This window comes from Ovis canadensis, chromosome 8 (genome assembly GCF_042477335.2).
Source record: "Ovis canadensis isolate MfBH-ARS-UI-01 breed Bighorn chromosome 8, ARS-UI_OviCan_v2, whole genome shotgun sequence".
In the NCBI taxonomy this organism is placed as follows: domain Eukaryota; kingdom Metazoa; phylum Chordata; class Mammalia; order Artiodactyla; family Bovidae; genus Ovis; species Ovis canadensis.
Window position 1 is genome coordinate 34,220,361 of NC_091252.1, and position 23,877 is coordinate 34,244,237.

General features: G+C 36.5%; 1 protein-coding gene across 1 annotated transcript in view; it reads left to right on the forward strand.

The window, feature by feature from the left end:
* HS3ST5 (heparan sulfate-glucosamine 3-sulfotransferase 5) overlaps positions 1-23,877 on the forward strand; it is a 297,958-nt gene that overhangs the window by 99,535 nt on the left and 174,546 nt on the right. The window contains exon 2 of the mRNA XM_069599194.1: positions 16,528-16,719. The gene's annotated coding sequence lies outside the window, so the exon portion shown is untranslated. The remainder of the gene's footprint in view (positions 1-16,527; positions 16,720-23,877) is intronic.

Below are 23,877 nucleotides of genomic sequence, written 5' to 3' on the forward strand. Positions count from 1 at the left end.
GGAGCCTGGTGGGCTGCCATCTATGGGGTCACACAGAGTTGGACACGACTGAAGTGACTTAGCAACAACATTTCAACTAATGTTTGTAAATGTCTAAGTGATGTGCTAGACATTCTGATATTCACTGTCTTACTTAAGCCTGGGAAAAACCTATGACATATGTAGTTTTCTCCATGGTATAAATCAAGTCAGTGAGCCTCGGAATGGTTCAGTAACTGTCCAGATAGGAAGCTAGTAAGTGATATGGGAAGTGAGTATCACCATAGGTCCTATGCTTTCTTCTATTCTCTTCACCACATTATGACTTTATTTCATATTAAACTTTTTGTACAAGATCATCACTGGCAGAAGCTGGGACCCACAGAAGCTGGTCTCAGAGAGATGATTTTATTAAAAAAAATGTAATTATTTTCTATCTACATTTTTTAAATCATGTGAGGAGAATTTAACTAAACTGCTAGGAATGTTTGTTAAAATCTCCTTTCCTTTTCTATCCATGATCCTTTATACCCTCACTTTCTCTGAGTCTTCTTATTTAAAAATCCTTCACAAAACATTATCATCCCTGACCTTCTGTAACTTTTCTGTCTTTTAACAAAGGACACTATTCTCCTAATCTTACCCTCTCACCTTTCTACCCACAATCCCAGTTTTCCTTCATTCTCAACATTCTTATTCGGCATCACAAGAGCCCCAAGACAGCAGGAGAAACCTCACGGGAACTTGCTGAGGGTAGATCAGGGGATGGCTCGCATGGACAAAGCCAGTACCATCTTCACCAAGCAGAGGGATAAGACAAAGCTGGGAGTATGTATATGGTAACAGCTTTTCCCCAACAATAACAAACTGGAGACTTTCATAAGAAGGACCTTTTTAACACATCCAGCACTTGCTTGGAAAACTAAGAATCATGCTGTGCTACTCCATTCCTTTTAAGTTTAGCATCCCTGCTGCTGCTTGCCTTAGAACTCCCCATGATAATCAATGAGTTACACTTCTATGACTTTGTCCAGCTTCTGCTAGAATCTCTCTGCCCTAGTTCTCATACATGTCATCGTAGCAAAAACATTTTGTCTAAGAAGTTAGTAAGAGAAGTATTTTCAAGTGTGCCTGCATGGTTCCTAATATGAATTCTCTCAGTAAAAAATGAAAGCCCAGCTCTGAAAGCTACACTTTTGTATCAGTTAGATATCTCAGAAGAGGCTGGATAACAAACAAGCACAAATTCTCAGCAGCATGTAATAAGAAGCATGTGTCTGGCTCATGATTTGTGGGTCATTTGGGACTGACTAATTTAGGCTGCACTGGGTTGGGTATATGATGATCTCAGCTGTTTACTCATGTGACTGGGGATCAGCTGGGGATCAGGCTAAGTCCACAGGGGCAGCTTAGTTCTGCATGTCTCCCATCCTCCTGCTTTCTGCCCATGTTCTCATGACAGTAGCAGAAGTGCTGGAGAGCAAACTCAATACGGCAAGCATTGTGCAGGCCTTTGGTCAAATCGGGCTCCTTAATGTTTCGTGGCCCAAAAGTCCCATGAACAAACCCAAAGAAAAGGAGTAAGGAAAGAGATTACCCATTCTTATTAGGGCAAACTACAAGGCATATGACAATAAGCATGGATATGGGAAGAGGTAAAGAGTTGGGAACACAGAGTCTACTATAGTCATTGATCTATTATTCTTGAGTATCATCCTATTAAAAGTTAAGTATGGTTCCTTCTGGTAGTGTCAGCTCGAGATGCAAGCACTTTTCACTCATTCATCCGTTCATTCACTTTTTACTTAACACATAATGTTGAATTCTTTAGACAAGTGCTGCTTAATAGAAATATCTTGTGAGTCATAGATGGATTTAATTTTTTTTTTTTCTGGTAGCTACTTTTTAGAAGCTAAAAAGCCACAGGTGACTAGTAGCTACCATATTAGACAATGAAGTTAGAGACTATATATTGAACTTGGTGCCGAGGATATGACGCCTGCCACATAGATCTTACAGTCTTGAGAGAAAGGAGATTTAAACAGTGTAGGCATTATATATATTATATATCTTTCTGAGAAGCTCATATTTTAGTTTACATTTCTCAGATCTTTTCATACCCCAGTGCACCAACTCCATTCCTTATGGTAATAGTTTTCTATTACACATTTCCATACAACCTCTCTAGCCTAGTTTGGATAGAGATATTTCAACATGCCTTTTCAAAATCTCTTATGAAGAGCTATCACTGTACACCAAAGTCTGGCAACAAAGGTGTGTGTGTGTGTGTGTGTGTGTGTGTGTGTTTTCCGGAATCAATATCGTAAAGGGACATTATCTGAGATCTTATTACCAGGTGGATAAATTTTCACATTATAACTTTACCTGATAAGAGCCCAAGATCCTTCATGATAGAAATATTGAACAGAAGAGTTGAGTTTATCAGTGTTTATCTGCTAAAAAAAAAAAAGGGTGGTTATAAGAGAATACATAATAGTAGTAAATGAAAGAGAGAATGTTGCTTCAGAAGTAGTACAAGGAATAATAGAAGCAGAAAATGGAGAAAATTTTTTAAAAAAGGAAACAATAGTCTTTATCTCTTTTTTACCTGATTAAGCTTGTAAGTGCCTAAAAGAAAGTTTTGACTTCTCTGCACTAAACTGTCTAAGCAAGATTTATCAAAAAGGGTGGTTTTTAGAAAGCGATTATTGTCCGTCGAAACTGCAGATAAGGGTCTTGACAAGAATAGGGAGATAAGATATTTTCTTTGTAGTCTAAAAAATAAAAAACCTGATATAGGCATCGCTTAAAAAACTGAAAAAGGTTTCTTTTAAATGCTGTGAATCACCCTGTGATTTCTTTTCTCTGTTTAAATCCTGTTCTGCTTATTGCATGCCTTTTCTTTGGTGATTCATTGCTTTGATTGTGTAATTCCTTGATATCAAAACTACTTTGGGCAAACGCCCTTGTGCTTCCTTGTTCCTCTGGCAACATGGCAGGTCCCAGTGCTGGCACTTGGATTATGCTCTCAAAGAACCCAGAGCTCCTTTGATTTTCATAACTTGTGTGATTGGTACTCATCTCCAAATAGCAAACAGTTTAGGTAGAGAACAACATACTGGATTTTAAGCTCTGAGATGCTGTTTTTACAAGATATTACTAAAAACTGCAGTTATGGCTCTGTGTTTTCATACAAGACACTTTAGAAAATGACTATAATTACATAGCGAAGAGAGTCCAGATTACATGGTGGGCATTTTTACACATTAAATTACAAAAATATATTTGCTCATCTACTCCAGTTTTTCATGAAGGATTTAAATCAGAACAGCAACATTGGTCTTATGTTTAATGTCAAAAGATCATTTCAGTCATTTCAAATAATATTTTCCAGCACCAGTGGATATCCACCAAATATCTCCTTTCTGCTCTCCCTCCCTCAACACACACACACACACACGCACATATACACACACTTGACATTCTTGCTTCTAATACTAAAATACTTTGAGTCATTTCCTTTTATTAAGATATTTTCAGATGGAGATTAAAAATAAATTGGAGAGTCAAGCAATAACATGAGAACTGAATTAAAACAGTTTAAGCTGAAGTCAGTGAGTAAACTGTGTCCTTGCAAATTACCTAAGAATCTTTATACCCCCATGGCTTAAAACAAAGAAGGCATACTATAAATCTTTATTAGATGAACAAGTGAATGAATGTTATCTATTTAACATTAAGAAATTTTAGTGACTGTGGGTTTCCCTTTTTCTGGAAGTAAGTCCCTTCAAGCAGAAAGAAGGATCTATGAATTGGACAGCCTTTTGGATACAGCCATTAGCACTCTGTCTCTGCTGTCATATCTCAAGGACTAGAAGGAGTCCCACCAACTGCAGAGAGGCCAGGCCTAAATATAAGTGGCAAAATAGGGCCACAGTTCTCAACTCCTATTTTCAGACCATGACTTCAGCCTCTTAAGTGTGGCCTGAACAGAATGGCGATGGAGGTCTAACCTTATGCTTATAACTTAAGCTATATCCCTTTCTCCTAAGGAAACCCTATTTCAGTTTCAATTTTAAGATCAAGTTCAGAGATAGTCTGAATCTTCCTTTAGCAAAGCAAAACCCATTAACATTTTACTAGGAAAGTTCTTTTCCAGTCATCAGATAAACATAGGTCTATATTTAGGATGTGGGAGAATTTCACTCATTCAATAAATAATCATCAAGCATCTTCACTGAAAAAGATTTGTCTCCTTTCATTAGACAAACTCTCAACATTTCTATGGTGTTCCCACTATCAGAATTACCATTTTAAAGTTAAGATATGTTGAAAGTAGAGGAATTGTTTAAAACTTATAATTCTAAAATTCTGTATGTAAAGAAGCACCTTAGCAACACTTTTATTAAATGTTGATGAGCAGTACACTGTTGCTCTTAGCTTCTATGCTGACAGCACTTACATTTGGTTTCGCTGCTTCCCTTCCTTCTACCTGCCTTTCATGTTAATTAATACTTCATCTGACTTGCATGCAGGATACAACAGTTTTCATTTGTTAGTAAACCTCCCTAGTAACCAGAAATGGGAGTCCAGATTAATGGACAAACTTTGGCTGTGTGTGTTGGGGTGGGGGTGGGGGGGTGGTATGTGGGTGGCGGGGAGGAGGGAGAGGGAGAGAGAGAGGAACTTTTCCCAGAAATTTTGGAATCATAGACTTTTAGGCAGTCTAAGTGTTCAGAGGACATGCTGTCATTGATTCTCAGTTCAGGTTGAGTATTACAATCACCTGGAGATCTCCTGAGGCTCCATCTTCCCCAGACCAATTGAACCAACATCTTTGCTAACAGAAAGAACCTGGGGATGGCTATTTTCTTAAACCCTGCATACTCTAAAGTGCAGCCAAGGTTTTCAAACAATTCCTTCAGTCCAGTTCTTTTCATTTGGATAGACAAAAACCTGTCAGAAAGAAATGAAACATAATACCTCAGACCTTTTAGAACCTGGATTAGAAATCACATTACCTAGCCCCAATCCAGAGCAATTTCCATAACAATGTAGTACTATCTTTTGTTAGTCTTGACTCATTTGAACTTTCCCCTGATAAAATCATAATGGGAACTTGACAGGCACACAGCTGTTAGCAAGTGACCAGGCCCCTCCCCCAAGCGAGCAACTGTCTACTAGCAACTGTTAGCAATCCAGCTCAGCCATTGGTCAGCATCGTAATAGGCCCCTCCCCCCAAGCAAGTGACAGTGAACAAGGTTAGAGCAACTGTTAGCATTGCCTGCTCACCTATTGCTTGGCATCAGGGGGTAAGGGAGGGGTGTCCGTGCACCAAGCTAGTGACTGTTAGCAAGGTTGCAAGGTTACTGAGCAACCATTAGCAGTCCTGGCCTTCCCAGGGACTCAGTGGTAAAGAATCTGCCTGCCAGTGTGAGAGATGCTGGAGACAGGAGATGCAGGTTCGATCTCTGGGTCAGCAAGATCCCCTGGAGAAGGAAACTGCTGCCCACTCCAGTATTCTTGCCTGGGAAATCCCACGGAGAGAGGAACTACAGTCCATGGGGTTGCAAAGAGTTGGACCTGACTGAGCACTGCACACAGGGCATTAGCAATCCTGCTCAGCCATTTGTTGTCATCACAGCAGGGCCCTCTCCTCTCTCTCCCCTTCCTTTGTATTAAAAGGAGCCTGAATTCAGACTGAAGGATGATTTTTTAAATTAATCTTTAGTTGATTATAGTTGCTTTACAGATGGCACTAATGGTAAAGCTCCACCTGCCAGTGCAAAAGAGGTAAGAGATATGGGTTCGATCCCTGGGTTGGGAAGACCATCTGGAGGAGGGCATGGCAACCCACTCCAGTATTCTTAGAGGGAGAATCCCATGGACAGAGGGGCCTGGCGTTTACAGTCCATAGTGTTGCAGAAAGTCTGACGTGACTTAAGGGACTTTAGCACAGCACATAGTTGCTTTACAAAGTTGTGTTAGTTTCTGCTGTACAGCAAAGTGAATCAGCTATATTTATACATATACCCCTTCTTTTTTTGATTTCCTTCCCATTTAGGTCTCCACAGAGCATTGAATGGGATTTTCTGAGCTATACAGGAGGTTCTCATTAGTTGTCTATTTTATATATAGTATCAATAGTGTATATATGTCAATCCCAATCTCCCAATTCATCCTACTACCCATCTTTGCTCCACTGGTGTCTATACATTTGTTCTCTATGTCTTTGTGTCTATTTCTGGGAGACGGGTTTTTGAGATGCTAGTCAGCTATCTTCTCGGTCTGCCAGCTGATTAAAGTCTTTATTCTTTGCCCCAGCAATTCATTTCCCAGTTTATTGGCCTGTGATGCAGTGAGCAGAGTGAGCTTGGGCTCAGTAACAAAATAAGCAGAAGAAATCATGCTTCTCAAATTTTTCTATCAAATGGCTGCTGCTGCTGCTGCTAAGTCGCTTCAGTTGCATCCAACTCTGTGCAACCCCATAGACGGCAGCCCACCAGGCTTCCCATCCCTGGGATTCTCCAGGCAAGAACACTGGAGTGGGTTGCCATTTCCTTCTCCAATGCATGATGGGCATGAGGGCAAAACCCCACCATGCTGGATTAACACATGAATTTCCTACATTTCTTGGTACTGTTGGCTTCATTGGCTTCTATCAAAAATAAGTTAGTCTTTGATTGTTGTGAAGAGTAACTTTCATTTCGTATAAGTCAAAAAGATATCTTCAATCACTTTAGCATATGTAGACCCATTTTTAAACTCATCATACATATAAGAGTAGGTGTAACTCACTTCCTGGGAAACATTCTGAGAAAACAACACTGGTAAAACATGGGCCCAGTTTGCAGTGTTGAAGATAGCGATAAACATTTTCCTGTTCTTTTGACATCTGTCTTTTCTGTGTGTGTATATCTGTTGAACTCATCAAAGTCTAAAATATTTCAATTCAGCATAAAATTGCGGTACCAATTGTCATATGGCATATATTTTATCTTGTGCTGGGACGGAAAAGCATATCTAAATGCATCATGCCTATGCTCAGAAGTAATGCAAATCTTCTGTCTTGCCGCTGCCAGAAATAAATGAAAACGATAGTAGATAAAGGCTAGAAACATTTTTCTGTTTTGCACTGATGCAAAATTTTGTGTGTAGTGATCATCATCATGCATTAAGCATCCACTGTAAGCCAGACATTCTAGATGGGCAGAATATTGAAGGCATAGTTTCTTCATCTCTCTTAACTCAAAAACAAATAAACAGTCTAAAGTAGTTGAGAGTAAATAAACATTGAAGATTTTAAAACACTTAAATATATTCTATGATTTATGAGCAGAACTATATACAACCACATAGTTTTTTCAGCCTATTACAAGTCTCCACTAAAGACTTATTTACCTAATTAGATAACTGAACTGTGTCTATGCCTACACATGATTGTTACCTTATGCAAATTGTGTATGAATTGTATCCATAGTGTACAGCATAGAGAAATTCATGAATAACAGGTGTTTTAATGATTGTTTTTATTAAAAGCCTGCAGAAATGCCCATGTCAGAACCACAGAGTAAAGAAAGATCAGTGTATTAGAAGGAGCTGGCCAGATGGAGGTCCATAATGAAGGTCACACTGCCCTGATGGAATTTACTGCTGCTCAGAGTAGGAGTCTCTGTATTACAAGTGTAAGAATTTGACACAAGCAGGAGATCTCATTCTGGTCAGAATCTCAAGGAACTGAAGCACCTGAATGAGGTGATCAGCTCCCAAATGGAGAACCACTCCACTACTGTGTCCAGAATGATGCTGTCCTTTTTGTCTAGTGCCTCTTTCTGACCTAGCAGTCCCTGGGGGAGCTGATGAATAAATGTGGGTGGTTGGGAGGGATGTGCCAAGTAGACCAAAGGGAAGTGTGAGGAATCTTCTGAAGATGTGACTTCCAGTTTCCAGGAGAACGAAAGATCTTGATCTACACCAGCAGCCTGTGATTCCTAGATTTTTTTCTTCATTCTCAAAGCTGCTGCTGCTGCTGCTAAATCGCTTCAGTTGTGTCCGACTCTGTGCGACCCCACAGATGGCAGCCACCAGGCTCCCCTGTCTCTGGGATTCTCCAAGCAAGAACACTGGAGTGGGTATTCTCAAAGCTAGTGGTGATCAATCCATGCTTCACAGAACCCTAGGGTTCTGTGTAAAGATTATTTTGTGGGAGATGGATCCTCTTAAAAAGAGAGAACAAAACTTTAACTGCTGCTCTCTCTACCCATTCTCTCCCTGTTATGATACAGTTTTAGGTTCTTCAGTCCTTTTCCAGTCCTATCTCCTGCTAATGACATTATTTCCCCTTAGTGGAATATTGGGACTTCCTAAACTCCCTGTCACTCTTTTATTGAGATAATCACAGAAGGTCAGTCATCTAGGGATAATCATAAGTCATAAGTAACTTGTACTTAATTCTCATCATATGGTATTATTTCCCTGATTTCCTTAGGAAGTTTTCAAAATTATAAGTGAGAATTTTACTCTTTACAAGTAGGTACTGTTATATGGTACTCTAGATCTTTGAGCCTGAGGTAGATTCACAAAACTTTTTATATTTCAATGCAATATTGAGAGAAAAATGTACATAAAATATACATAAATAGGCAAGCCTATATTCTTTTTTCACTCTCATAAACTCTTTACACCATGTGTTTTCTAAAATGTCATTACTTGCATTAGAGATAGCTATGACATCCATTGGCAATCTCATACTCTTAAAGGAATCAACTTTTAAAGAAATACAAAAGGTTTTGTACTATAATTAAGGAACATATATCAATTTTCATGCAAAAGGACTAAACCCATGTTGCCATTAGAAATAGAAGTTAACAAAATAGAAAAGTTTAGCCAGAGAAATATCATATACTTGAAAATCACTGTTTCCATTACACAGAAAAGAAGCATGTATAAAGATGCAGAGTGTAAGGTCCTTTCTTCATGAGTTCTGCTTACTTTTTTTTTATATAAAGAGAAGCAAAATAAACAGTGCCACTTCATCCTATGCCTTGGAGTTTAAGTTACCGGAGGAAAGAAATCATGACTTTATCCTGGTAGAATTTTCCTTGAAAAGCGGGTGAATATTAAATCATGAATCACTAGTTTCTTAAAATATCTTTTAATATCTTGGGTAAAAATTGTAAAATAGCCTGCTGTCTGATTTTTAAAACAATTATTTGTAGTCATGCTTAAAATGCATTTGTGCAAGGGGGTTTCTTTTTTGACTTTTTCCTTCCCTTAAAAGAAAAAAAAAAGTTTAGGCTCCCTAACATAGTCAATACTCTGAGAAAACTTGCAAATATTTATAACTGAACAATAAACCTATTAGAAGCCCAAAGGCAATTACCTCTTGTCTAAATATGCCTTAGGCAGATTTCAACTAGTTTTTAAGAAGCAGAAGTTTAAGCTTGCTCAAGAATTCTATTTATGCAACAAAATTTGCATTATCTACTCTTATTTCCTGCCCTCTTCTCCTCTGGTTCCTTTCACTTCTGTCTACCATTTTTCAACGTAGAAAGCATTATCTGGCCACAGCTACACAGTCAGAAGTCTTTAAGAAACATGTACCTGTGTCCTCTTGTTTAATTAAACACTTACAGCCCCACTGTTTCTTTATCTTTAGACTCCAGTACATGTTCTTATTTTATTTTATTTTTATTTTTTATTTTATTTTATTTTTTTTAATTTTTATTTTTACTTTATTTTACTTTACAATACTGTATTGGTTTTGCCATACATTGACATGAATCCACCATGGGTGTACATGCATTCCCAAACATGAACCCCCCTCCCACCTCCCTCCCCATAACATCTCTCCGGGTCATCCCTGTGCACCAGCCCCAAGCATGCTGTATCCTGCATTGGACATAGACTGGTGATTTGATTCTTGCATGATAATATACATGTTTCAATGCCATTTTCCCAAATCATCCCACCCTCTCCCTCTCCCTCTGAGTCCAAAAGTCCGCTATACACATTTGTGTCTTTTTTGCTGTCTTGCATACAGGGTCATCATTGCCATCTTTCTAAATTCCATATATATGTGTTAGTATACTGTATTGGTGTTTTTCTTCTTGGCTTACTTCACTCTGTATAATAGGCTCCAGTTTCATTCACCTCATTAGAACTGATTCAAATGTATTCTTTTTAACGGCTGAGTAATACTCCATTGTGTATATGTACCACAGCTTTCTTATCCATTCATCTGCTGATGGACATCTAGGTTGCTTCCATGTCCTGGCTATTATAAACAGTGCTGTGATGAACATTGGGGTACATGTGTCTCTTTCAATTCTGGTTTCCTCAGTGTGTATGCCCAGCAGTGGGATTGATGGGTCATAAGGCAGTTCTATTTGCAATTTTTTAAGGAATCTCCACACTGTTCTCCACAGTGGCTGTACTAGTTTGCATTCCCACCAACAGTGTAGGAGGGTTCCCTTTTTTCCACATCCTCTCCAGCATTTATTGCTTGCAGATTTTTGGATCACAGCCATTCTGACTTGTGTGAAGTGGTACCTCATTGTGGTTTTGATTTGCATTTCTCTAATAATGAGTGATGTTGAGCATCTTTTCATGTGTTTGTTAGCCATCCGTATGTCTTCTTTGGAGAAATGTCTATTTAGTTCTTTGGCCCATTTTTTGATTGGGTCATTTATTTTTCTGGAATTAAGCTGCAGGAGTTGCTTGTCTATTTTTGAGATAGTTGTTTGTCAGTTGCTTCATTTGCTATTATTTTCTCCCATTCTGAAGGCTGTCTTTTCACTTTGCTTATATTTTCCTTTGTTGTGCAGAAGCTTTTAATTTTAATTAGATCCCATTTGTTTATTTTTGCTTTTATTTCCAGAATTCTGGGAGGTGGATCATAGAGGATCCTGCTGTGATTTATGTTAGAAAGTGTTTTGCCTATGTTCTCCTCTAGGAGTTTTATAGTTTCTGGTCTTACATTTAGATCTTTAATCCATTTTGAGTTTATTTTCGTGTGCAGTGTTAGAAAGTGATCTAGTTTCATTCTTTTACAAGTGGTTGACCAGTTTTCCCAGCACCACTTGTTAAAGAGATTGTCTTTACTCCATTGTATATACTTGCCTCCTTTGTCAAAGATAAGGTGTCCATATGTGTGTGGATTTATCTCTGGGCTTTCTATTGTGTTCCATTGATCTTTATTTCTGTCTTTGTGCCAGTACCATACTGTCTTGATGACTGTGGCTTTGCAGTAGAGCCTGAAGTCAGGCAAGTTGATTCCTCCAGTTCCATTCTTCTTTCTCAAGATTGCTTTGGCTATTTGAGGTTTTTTGTAGTTCCATACAAATCTTGAAATTATTTGTTCTAGTTCTGTGAAAAATATCACTGGTAGCTTGATAGGGATTGCATTGAATCTGTAAATTGATTGGGGAGTATACTCATTTTCACCATATTGATTCTTCTGATCCATGAACATGGTATATTTCTCCATCTTATTTTAGATTACGCTAAGAAATCTCTCATTTAGGTAATATCAGGATACAACATAGGCTAAAATTTCATCCTTACCTTAGAATCTCTGCAGTTCTTTTTTCCCCCTTTCAGGTAAATATCCAATACCTAGGAATTAATTTGTACTTGGGATAACTATTTTCCAAAGTAACTAGTCTTGGCTCAAAAAAGACTTTAGCTGTTAATTATCTGTTAAAAATTATTGAAGTTTTTGCTTATATTTTTCAAAGGTAAAAGATTTCTAAAGATAAATATAAAATATTTGAGACCATAATAGTGAAAGTAGAAAACATCATGTTTGAGTGTTTGTTTACATTATTCAGTACTTGTCTGAAGGTTTTCTGTGTCATGCAGAAAAACAGTTCCTTTGTAACTAATCTATACAGATTATATAGAATTGGGATCCAGAAACAAGGTTCCTCTTGTTTACACTTCCATTTTTGACAGGATAATAATATATTTCCCCTTGTCCATTTTTAATCTTATCCTTTTAAGAGAGAATCAGAGTAGAAGAAATATCAGTATCAATACAATCGAATGCCTCTGACCCCTACTATGTTCTGTTCTTCTCTATAGTACAAAGAAATAAGGCATTTCTTTGTGTTGAGTTTACTTATAAGTAATTCAAATAATAACATATACAGGAAAAAAAATAACACAAGTGTTTCATGGTACAAGAGTTATTGCAAGAACATTCATTCAACAACTGTTTATTGAGTTCTGAGGATGTGTTAGGCACTCTGCTAAATGAGAGTATTTTAAAAATGAGGATAATTATGAACAAAAATGATTGCTTTCCTCTAGGGAGATGAGGATAAAGAAGTAGGGACTGAGTGATATAAGTCCTTTCTCTTTATCCTAAGAAAAGCGAGAAGGCATTGAAGGCTTTTAAATGGAGGGTTGACATGACTGGTTCTGTGTGTGTTTTGTTTTGTTTTGTTTTTAAATCACACAAACACCATGAGGAGAATTTAGTGGAGAATTTAAAAATAGAAGATGAGAGACAGAAAAAAGTCATGCCCTATTCCAGGCTATAGATGCGGTCTTAGAGGTGGTGGTGGCGGTGCTGGTAGAGGAGAAAAGGAAACGGTTGTTAATTCTTTCTTCAGGGGATCTTCCTGACCCAGGGATCAAACACAGGTCTCCTGCATTGCAGGCAGATTCTCTACCATTTGAGCTATAAGTGAAGTGAAGTGAAGTGAAGTGAAGTGAAGTGAAGTTGATCAGTCGTGCTCGACTCTTTGCAACCCCATGGACTGTAGCCTACCAGGCTCCTCCATCCATGGGATTCTCCAGGCAGGAGTACTGGAGTGGGTTGCCATTTCCTTCTCCAGGAGATCTTCCCCACCCAGGGATTGAACCTAGGTCTCCCACACTGCAGGCAGACGCTTTACCATCTGAGCCACCAGGGAAGCTCATTTGAGCTATAGGGAAGTCCCAAATTCTTAGTCATGTCTGACTCTTTGCAACCCCATGGAATAGTCCATGGAATTCTCCAGGCCAGAATACTGGAGTGGGTAGGCTTTCCCTTCTCCAGGGGATCTTCCTAACCCAGAGAATGAACCCTGGTCTCCCTCACTGCAGGCGGATTCTTTCCCAGCTGAGCCACCAGGGAAGCCTGAAAAGGAAAGAAAAAGATAGAAAAGGGAAACAAAGTAGATAGATTTTGAAAAAATTATTAAGAAATAAAATCAAAAGGATATGATAATCAGAGACTAGGGGGAAAACAAGAATTAAATCTACTCTGATTCCTTGTTTAAAGGTTGAAGGCCGTGGTTTTTGGCTTAATTGATGGCTTATGGTGCTGTTTACAAAAATAGAAAACACTGGAGGAAAAGTGTATTTGAGAGGAAGTTTTTATGAATCCAGTTATGGAAAAATTCAGTTTGAGGAGCCTACATGACATTTAGGTTGAGATGTCAAATATTCAGTTAGAAATAAAAGTCTGGCAATAGAAGAAAATGTTAAGCTAAAGATTTGAGAGTCTTCATCAAATGATCGCATTATATACTTTGATGAGCTCTCTTATCAAAATATACAATGGAAAATAAAGTGATTTAGATTAAGATTCTCTCACTATGAATTAGAAAACTCTGGCAACATTTCGTGGGAAAGAGGGCTGGATCATGAAAAGAGGTAGAATATAGATAAGAAAGAGAGAGAAATGAATGAAATGGCAGGAACAAAATAAAAATATAAATAAATAGATTGTAAAGATCTTGGTTACAAGTAAGATAAATACCAACCCAAACTGGCTTAATAAAGAAAACTTGGAACCTATAAATTTACACATAACTGAAAGTTTCAGGGTATTCTACCTGCAAGCAGTGGTCTGTCCATGGGTGATACCCCAAGATCAGAGCTCAGATGAGTTGTTTTTCCAGTTATTTTTTTGGTGTTGACTTAAGTTCTGTCAAGTTCTCCTCTGATGATCCCAAGATGATTGCTAGTAGTTCCAGATGCTATATGTTCATATGCTCATGTCCAGCAAGAAAAAGTCTTGTTTGTTTTTGCATAATAAGGCAATGAAAACCCCAGAATGGAGATCATTGAACTATTAAGATTGTATGCTTATCCCTAACATTGTAGGTAGAGGTTGAGATACACAGATTATTTTTAACTAGTCCAGGTATACCTCTGGAGTGAAGATAAATCCTCTCACTAAACTACTCAAAGTATTAGGAAAGGAGGATAGGAAATCTAGGTGTTACATCATAAGAAGTCTTAAATACCAAGTTAAAGACCTTATTCTTAATTTAACATACCAAAAAGAGTTCTTGTATTTTGAACTGGAGCAAGATCCAATGAAATTATTTCAAAAAATTAAGTCTTGAGGCAACTATAGTACATATGGCAATGTTTAAAAAAAAAGAAAAAGAAAGAAACCTGTTAAAAGAGCCTACAGCAATACTTTAGGAAAGAGAAAGTGAAAACCAAACCGTGATTGAGTAAAAATGTTGATGCAAGGAGACAGTAATGAAGTAAGGGATATGACAGTATTTCAGGTGAATCCATAGGACTTAGCAAGATAGTAAGAATAAACTTTATGGTGGAACTTCAAAATCTTCCGCTGAGATTTCAAATAAGGTGATAACTTTGGCACTGAGGCAAAAATGGAATCCTTTCTTTGACCATAATACTTGACCCTTTTCTTCTAGTCTTAGCTCTGAGCTAGGCTTTTCTTTTTTTTTCTTCTTTTTAAAATAAATTTATTTATTTAAATTGGAGGCTAATTACTTTACAATATTGTAGTGGTTTTGCCATACATTGACATGAATCTGCCACGGGTGTACATGTGTTCCCCATCCTGAACCCCTCTCCCACATTCCTCCCCATCCCATCCCTCTGGGTCATCCCAGTGCACCAGCCCCGGGCACCTGTTCTAGTTAGCATCGCCTTGTAACCTATTCAGAGAAGGCAATGGCACCCCATTCCAGTACTCTTGCCTGGAAAATCCCATGGATGGAGGAGCCTGGTAGGCTGCAGTCCATGGGGTCGCTAAGAGTCAGACATGACTGAGTGACTTTAATTTCACTTTTCACTTTCATGCATTGGAGAAGGAAATGGCAACCCACTCCAGTGTTCTTGCCTGGAGAAGCCCAGGGACGGGGGAGCCTGGTGGGCTGACGTCTGTGGGGTCGCACAGAGTCGGACATGACTGAAGCAACTTAGCAGCAGCAGCAGCAGTGTGACCTATTACTTCCCACACGCACAACTTTCCTAGAAGTCCAAAGAAGGCAAGTTACAAACTCAGAATAAAACCTGCCCTTCACTCCACTGAATGAGAACTTACAGATTACATGACTGCTTAACAATGTTTTTTTAGCATTTTGTCAACTTACAATGAGTGTTAGCAAGCAACAGAACACCCAATGGTTTAAACAAGTACAATTTCAAAGGAAGAAGTTAGCAGTGTTGGTTCAGCTGCTTGTCAGTAACAAGGCCGGTATCTTTGCATTTCTCTGGACTTTCCTTATGTTTTACATCATGGTGATAAGATGACTGTTCTACCTCCAAGTATTGTAGCCTTATTCAAGGCTATCAACTGTGTGGTAAAGAGCAGAGGAGCAGAAATTTTTCTGTTTATCAATAAAGCAAATCGATTGCCTGGAGTTCTTTCCCAGTGTACTTCTTATAGTTCATGGGCCAGAACTGGGTCACATGACCACTCTTAGCAGTAAGGGAGACCAGAAAGAACATTTGATTTTTTGTTCTCTATTTTGTGAATCATAGCAAGAAAGTTGGGAATGTTTTTTGGGTGACCAAACTGTAAGTTCTACCATGAAAACCTATCATTCTACAGTGTGCTCTGTGCTTACATATGTATTACACTCTTGTTTTGTATTTGACTTTGTATTTCTCCATACATGATGCCTCCTCTACCCTTTGGGACAATATCTGCATGATTAATTTCCAATTTTGAAAGTGGATCTTTCATTCTCTTTTTCCATTAACTACTGCTAACATCTGTTTAACTCATGCAATAAAGAAGCTAGAATTTTGGCTTCCCTAAATAGACAACATATATTTACTACAAAGGATATTATTTTTATTTATGTCTAATTATCTTGGAAAGCATTATCCATGTGTAGTAAAATATAACAAAAGTACGAAATGATTCCATAGGGATTTAGTGAATCTATCATGTCTTATCTTTTGTTAGGTATGATAGTCTTGCATAAGAATATATTTTTAAAAGGCCTCATCAACCTTGACTTAGAAAGAAATTCAGCACCAAAATGTAGCACCTGCATATCAAAAATAAAATTAGTAATTATATCACTTGATGCAATGTTTAGAAAAATAGTCAATTAAAACTGTATGAATTCAACCAGAATCCTCTGAGGCAAGAGCATCATGCAATTCTGACTTCACAATGACATGAAATTTTAAATGACAACTGTGCTAAATCAGGGAGCAGCAAACCCAGGCCAAGGTTAAATTTAGTAACACTGCTAGTTTACTGAAAATAACCTTCTCCATAGCAGATTCTCTATGAATTTCAGGTGACCGACTACTTGTTTTTCTATTCTGTTCAGAGGTAATCAGGAACCCAGAGGCTTCAGCGTTGGCTTCCCTTCTCAGTGGCATTTCTGGTGTCCACCTCAGGAGTCTCCTTGACCAGCCTTGATATACTCAGAAATTAAACAGAGGATCCACTGCACATATTCTTCTTGAAAATTTTCATCATATATGTTCAGAACTTACCAAATAAGCATAAGGATTTGAAGGTAAGAGAACTTTGGAAGTAACTCACATTCTTATGTAACTCTTAATTACATCAAAAAGTGAAAATTAAATCTATTTTTAAAAAATATACAAAAGTAAAAGAATTAATTGAATATAAGGAAAAATAGCTAGCTATGTGTAGTTAGTTCTACAGCAAAAAAAAGGGGGGGAATAAAATACAAAGTTTAAAAGTTTTATATGTCATATAAATATAAATACAAGCGTGGCACAGTGGTTATCTTGATATCTGAAATCAGTTTCACACAAAAACGCATGGCATACAGTGGTTCTCAAATTTTAATATGCATAAGAGTTAAATGAGGGGAGAAGGAGGATTATAAAATGCTGATTCCTGGGCGTATTTCACAGAGAGATTCACTATGGTCCAGCAATTTGGATTTTTTACAGCTACTCACCCTCAGATGATCCTCATGAAGATGGTCCTTAGACCTTTAAGAAACAGAGAAATTAGCATTTAAAATAATGTACTTCTAATTTTCAGACTGCATTAGAAGGCATTTTGTGTGGCTTGTTTCCTACAGTCACAGAGTAAATAAGGAAAGCATACCTTACTGCTAAATTAGTATTCCTTTTTTGACCCCCCAAATTGAATTATTAATCCTTTCTAATATTCCTTTTTTTATTTAGTATGATGTGCTAATTCCCAGATGTCCCTATCTCTCTTTTAGAGTGACAGTCCTGTCATTGCTCTCTTCAGCTGTTTCTGTGTTCTACATAATGTTTTGGTTTATTCAGATGACTATGGATCTAATTCTAAGAAATATCTAGATGATAGTAATGAAGTACTGCTGAGGCTGGCTAAATATTTCTTTCTTTTCTTTTTGTGAGGGTTTGTCTTTTCTCTTCATTTTGAAAACTCAGCCTTAGAATTCAAAAGAACAGATCTGCATAATATGCCTTTGGCTACTCTTTTTTTCCTCGGCAGCTTAAACCTTAAAAATTATGTGCTGTATTTATAACAGGCTACATGTATGTTTGTTGAATATCACTTTATTGTATTTTTGTTTCCATATTTCATTTAGCAACTTCATCTTTATTATTTGTGATTTTAAGTTTATAAAAGATTTGCTTTTTATTTCAGTGAAAGAAGTGATTGGTATGGACATATCCAGACCTTAAATTGTGATGATTTTTTAAAGATTCAGTATTATATTTTTATAGTGAAGAATGAAGTTTTTAATCAAAATCTGTTGAATTTCAGGCTTATTGCTATTTTTCTGTTAGTCTTTGTGTGAACTGATTCATATTGTATAGATTTCCTTGTCCATAAAATATCAAAAGGCAAGAATAAACCTTTAATCAAAAAAAAGTGTGCCCCATAACTCGTTAGCTATGCATGTTATTTATTAATATTACACAAAGAAAATTAGTATAGTCATATGCATAAAATGAAGCAGCATAAAAGTTTAAAATATATATATAAAACTGAATCACCTTGCTACACACCAAAAACTGATACAACATTGTAAATTAACTATACTTCAATAAAAATTTTTAATAATGAAATAAAGTAATAAAGTAACTAAAACAAAAGATTTGCAGAATTGTTTTAACTATAATGATGAATTTTCATGTACATTTGCTGTCAGAACTGTCCTCAATAATAAGATTGCCATTTGATGATAAAGTTCTAAAATTTGTAGTAAACAAGATGATAAAAATTCTTAAATATGTAGTACATAAGTTTATGGTCAACAGAGTCTCTGAATAAGATTTCATGAAGTTTTTAGTGTAGATCTTCTATAATACTTCTGTTTCAAAAAAATAGAAACTACTCTTTCACACTTTCGTGGAGAAAGAATGGAGTTATGTCTTCAAACGAGCCACATTTATTATCATTGGTGTATTTATCTCAAATTGTAGCTCCGTAAAGAAAACTTACAATGTAGTTTTAGGGAACCTTAGTGAAACAACCTCCATACTCATGAAGTGAAATATGCAATAAAAGAGTAAATTACAGAAACTTTATAGAAGCATAAAGTTTTAGAGCAAAAATGGAGCGTTGAGATCGTCTAGCCTAGTCCCTTCATGTACTACCAAACTTACTGGTAAAAAGCTTAATACAAAAGAACAGTAAACATCAGTCTGGTCAGATATGACTTACTAACAAGGAGAAACTAGCCAAGTATTTTGCAATATTTATGTCTCGTATGAGAAAATGAAGTTTGAAGAAGCGAAGAAAGTACCTGGGTACTTATAATTCAACTTGAAGTCATAAATTATTTTAGTTGTCAGTAGATAATCTACTATGACATTAATCTAGAAATGAAAGTAGCAAATTTAGGTTTATTTCAGGCTGGACTGTCTGTATCTGGAAGTCTGATATTGAGAGGGAAAAAGAACTGAAAGAAGCATTGAGCTTTAGAGCAGAAGAGCCATCTGGGACCATTCAGTATAGGAGAAAGGAGATTCAAATAAATGAGAATCTCTGGGAAGTATTAGTGTTATTGTGAAACAGTGTAATAATGATATTTGTGAGATGTCCAGGATAATTAAAATGTGTTTATTATTCTCAGTTTATGAGAATAATTGGAAGGTCATTTAAATTTATGTAGCAAAAGTGAAGTCATTAATGTGGCAAAATACTCATAACATATTGTAATGGAAACAACAAATTATAAACCATGTTGTGATATGGTTCTCATTTTTATTAAGAAAAACTACAATGCATAGGAAGAAAATTGAAATGATCTACCTCATAATATTATTCATGATTATGATCAATCAATGAAATTATGGTTGATTTTTATGGCTCCTCAGGATTTATAAAACTTTTTCTAAAGTATATCATACTACAGTAATTTTAGCATTTTTTTAAGGGCTGAGAGAATATTTAGTTATCTGGGAAGTTCACTTTCACAGAACTGTAAGATAGCCCTGCTAACAGTTATCTAAAATAGCCTTTAAACAAGGTGCTTGCATCTTGTGATATTAAGCTGATTTGAATATGAGAATATTTTCTTCCAATTAGGTCAAAATGAATTTTAGATGTAATTCTTAATTTGTGGAATATTGCAGAAGATAAATTTCTCAAGTTTATCTCCTCACTAAACACTGAAATTTTTGAATTATGACATTAATTTCTTAAAGTAGTCTTTATTTCTGTATGTATCATGTAATTCCAATTTGTTTTCAAGAGTTTTCTAACTATAATAGCTTGCTCCATTTGGAAGATAATTTTATATATTTGGTTACATTAGTGTTAATATGTCTTTGTTCTTTAAATCTCCGGTGTAACATACGGTTAGTCTTACCATTATTACTACCAGCTGCGGCTGGCCTATGATTTTGTTCATTCTGTTTGAATCCAAAGTAATTAGCTCTTTAGTTTAATGACAATATTTGTTAATGGGTTTTTAGGGCCAAATTCTGCTGTTAGAGAGTGGGTGGTATATTTGAAGATAGAATCTGGCCCTTATGTTTTAAGCATAAGCTGTGTAATTTGATTTCAAAATGATGGTTTAGAGAGTTTACAGTAGGAAAATGAAATCTGCATTTATCTGAAGTTTGTCAGTTTCAAGAAACAGAAAATGAAAGTGAAAATTTATGTAAATGAACAGCAAACCTACGCTAAATTCTCCAATACAGCTATTCTATTCTGTATATTGTATCACTTCATGCATATTTGGCATAAGAAATGAAATATGTCCTGTCACATAAGGGAAATTACCTAATGTCTGCTTGTAATTATCATTTCATTTCTTACGAAATATTTTTGATCATTGTATTTTTTCCAGCTTTATGGAAATGTAATTGACATATAACATTGTGTAAGCTTAAGATATACAATGTGATGATTTGATACTTTTGTATAAGGCAGTTACCATGATACCATGAGTACCATGATTAGGTTAGTTAGCACATTCATCACCTCACCTAAGTAAGAGGAGATATCTTAAATGTTCTCACCATACACATGAAAACTGATCATTGTATTTTTGAAAGACTCGTGAAGTGGAAAGAATGTTTGCTTGGGGATCACTAGGATTCAAAGTCAGACTCAGTTTCCTGGTGGTGGAGTGACCTTGGGAAAATCTCTTTACCTCTCCCTGGGCCTGTTTTTTCTTCCTAAAATGATGCCTTTGTACCAGATGATCCCAGGAGTCGCTCTAAAATAAGTCTGGCTTGCTTTAAAAAGAGTGTTATGGGGAAGATGCAGCTTCCTAGGTGGGTAAGTGATAAAGAAGCTGTCTGCCAAGGCAGGAGAGTTCAGTCCCTCAGTCAGGAAGAACCCATGGAGGAGAAAATGGCAATCCACTCCAGTATTCTTGCCTGGAAAATCCCGTGGACAGAGGAGCCTGGAGGGTTACAGCCCATGAGATTGCAAAGAGCTGGACACGGCTAAGTGACTGAGCCTGAGCATGATGAGGAAGGCACAGAGAAGGTGAGGAAAATGCAAAGACTTGAGCTAAATGAGTAAACGGATTATTAGGTCTACTAAAAGGTACTCTGGAGAACTTTGCTACAATGACTTGTTACTTTTATTCTGGAAAAGAGAGATATTGGGAGAGTCTATGTAGAATAAGTTGTAGGTTACTCTGTTAGAAATTTACAAAGAAATCAATTTTGGCAAAACTTAACAAAAAAATGAAACCCACCTAGTAACAACTGAGATATCCAACAATGAAATAGGGTGCCTTGGGAGATAGTGAATTCACTCACCATCATTACAGGAAAAGAAAAGGGGTACCAAGGATTTTATGACCTGCCAAACTGGCTTCAAGGTGTAAAAGTTAGAGGCACATATTCTGGACATAGTAGAATTCAGCAAATATTGTTGAGCCCCTCTTGAAGCAACTGTTAGAGGACAAACTCCATCAAACCAAGAGATGACTATAGACACTGCTGCAAAAGGACTGCTTGTGAGCATGGAATGCATTTAATTCTAAAACAAATATGGAGTTTAGGGTGACACAAAATAGAGCATAAAACTATATCATATAGAACTAAAGTAACTGACAAAATCATAAGGACACAGCAGCAAGAGTTTGGTGCATAAAGCTAGTTGACTGCTTTATTTGCAATATCTATGAATCGGTAGATATTATTTAAAGCTGACAAGTCAAGTCATAAAAATATAAGCTAGAAAAAAGATATTAAGAAAAGCCATATTAATGCTCAACTTTAGGTGGCAAAGAGTGAGAGGAGAAATGCTACTTTTTCTATAGTTATAAATTAGAGGAAAATGTGTACTCTAATAAGTATTCTTAAGTTACATGCATATACTAAGCAAAGAAAACATCATAAAATGAAAGTCTTTTAATACTTTAAAATCTTTAATAGAAGCTTGAAAATATTATGACAAATAGGTTGTCATATCTTTCATATCAATAAATGGAAAGAAATACATGGATTTTTTTTTAACAAAATATTTTCAGACTGGATCACAGTGCAGAACCAGGATACAGATACCAGGATACAACAAAAGCAAAGTTATTCAAAAATTTGAATGTGAAAGAATAGGTGGAATAGAGTAAAGGGGATGGACAGGCTGTTAAAGCAATAGTCTGGACAAGCTTTGAGAAGGGAAGTAGAAAGAGAAAGACATAGATGCAGTACATCTTTTGAAGGAGAAATTACCAAAACTTGAACTCTGACTGGTTAGAGGGGATGATGAAGAAAACAAGGGCCTGGAGACTGACCCTACATGTTAGTGAGAAGGCTGTACAAATTGGATTTTTACTATAATACAACAGGGAGCGGATGGAAAGGTGAAGGTAGCAGAGTCACGCAATAGCAATTGCTGGTCTAGGTACTGAGATGAGTCACACCACCGCACTACGCAGAACCCTGCAAATTCCATAAAGATCTCCTTTCAGAGCTTTATGGTCAGTCTACCATTATGTTGGCACTTACTATTTTAAGATTTATAAAAATAACATTTTCTCTTCACATTCACAATTACCCTTTGGATAGTCAATTCAAACTTCCATTTCCCCTGATGTTTGGTACTTTTCTGATGGCATGTTTCTAATTGTTTGACAACAACTGTGGCTAATGGGATTTTTGCTTCAGTGAAATATGTAGAATATCACATATTTTCTCTGTCTATATCAGTAGATTTCAAGCCTTTTTGACACTGGATTTTTGCCCCACAACCCAGTACACATATCCAGCTGTTTATCTAGTCCATTAAAATGGTTGGAGAAGGAAATGGCAACCCACTCCAGTATTCTTGCCTGGAGAATCCCATGAACAGAGGAGCCTGGTGTGCTACAGTCCACGGGACAACCCAGTACACATCCAACTGTTTATCTAGTCCATTAAAATGATACTAAAAACAATTTAAAAGGTGTACTAGACAAATACAATCTAAAGAAATTAGGAGGTAGAATCTTAATATCAGAAAAAGTGATGTTTAGGGTGAAAGGTATTAACTAAAGCAAAAGAGAAGCTTTCTGTGAATGCTGATGTGTAATACATAATAAAGACATACAGTTAGGAGTAAATAATGACTTTAAGCAAGGGTTACCATAGGAGTTTGTTCAGCAGACAAACTTCTAAAAATATCCCAAGAAATATATATATATAGTCCATATTTTAGGTGCTGGACTAAAAGGAAAGAATGTCGCCGTCTATATTATAATGCAAAACATGTATATGAAATTTATTTTCAAGAGAAAGTTTTGATATCAAAGATAATTAAAACTACCTATTAACCATGAATTAAGTACTTGATTACCATTTTCTTTATTTTCAACAAAAAGTGTTACCAGTTGCTTCTCTTTGTGAAAAGAAAGATAGCTTCCACTAAGACTGTAAATGTACACATTATACTTGTTTGATTTGAAGAAAAGTGGGATGTTTGAATTCCCCTCACCCCAACGGGTATTCTTAACAGTAGGGTATAATTTCAGAGGTTTTGCAGTCAAGAGGTTTTCTGCTGAGCAAAAATTCTCATTCAATTTAGGAATGTAGATTATAATAATTTTCCTATCCTGCTCACAACAGGTTTCCTGGCTTCATTTTCCAGACTCCTAAGTTAAGCAGAAACAACTAGGTAACTTCAGTTCCAGGTTAACACATCCTTTAAGCATAGTCCCATTAACTCAACTTAGTTATATTGGAAAGCCACTTAGCTTCACAGTGAAATGGAATACAGTTGAATTGCTTTCCTATTGTAATACCTATTTATAATA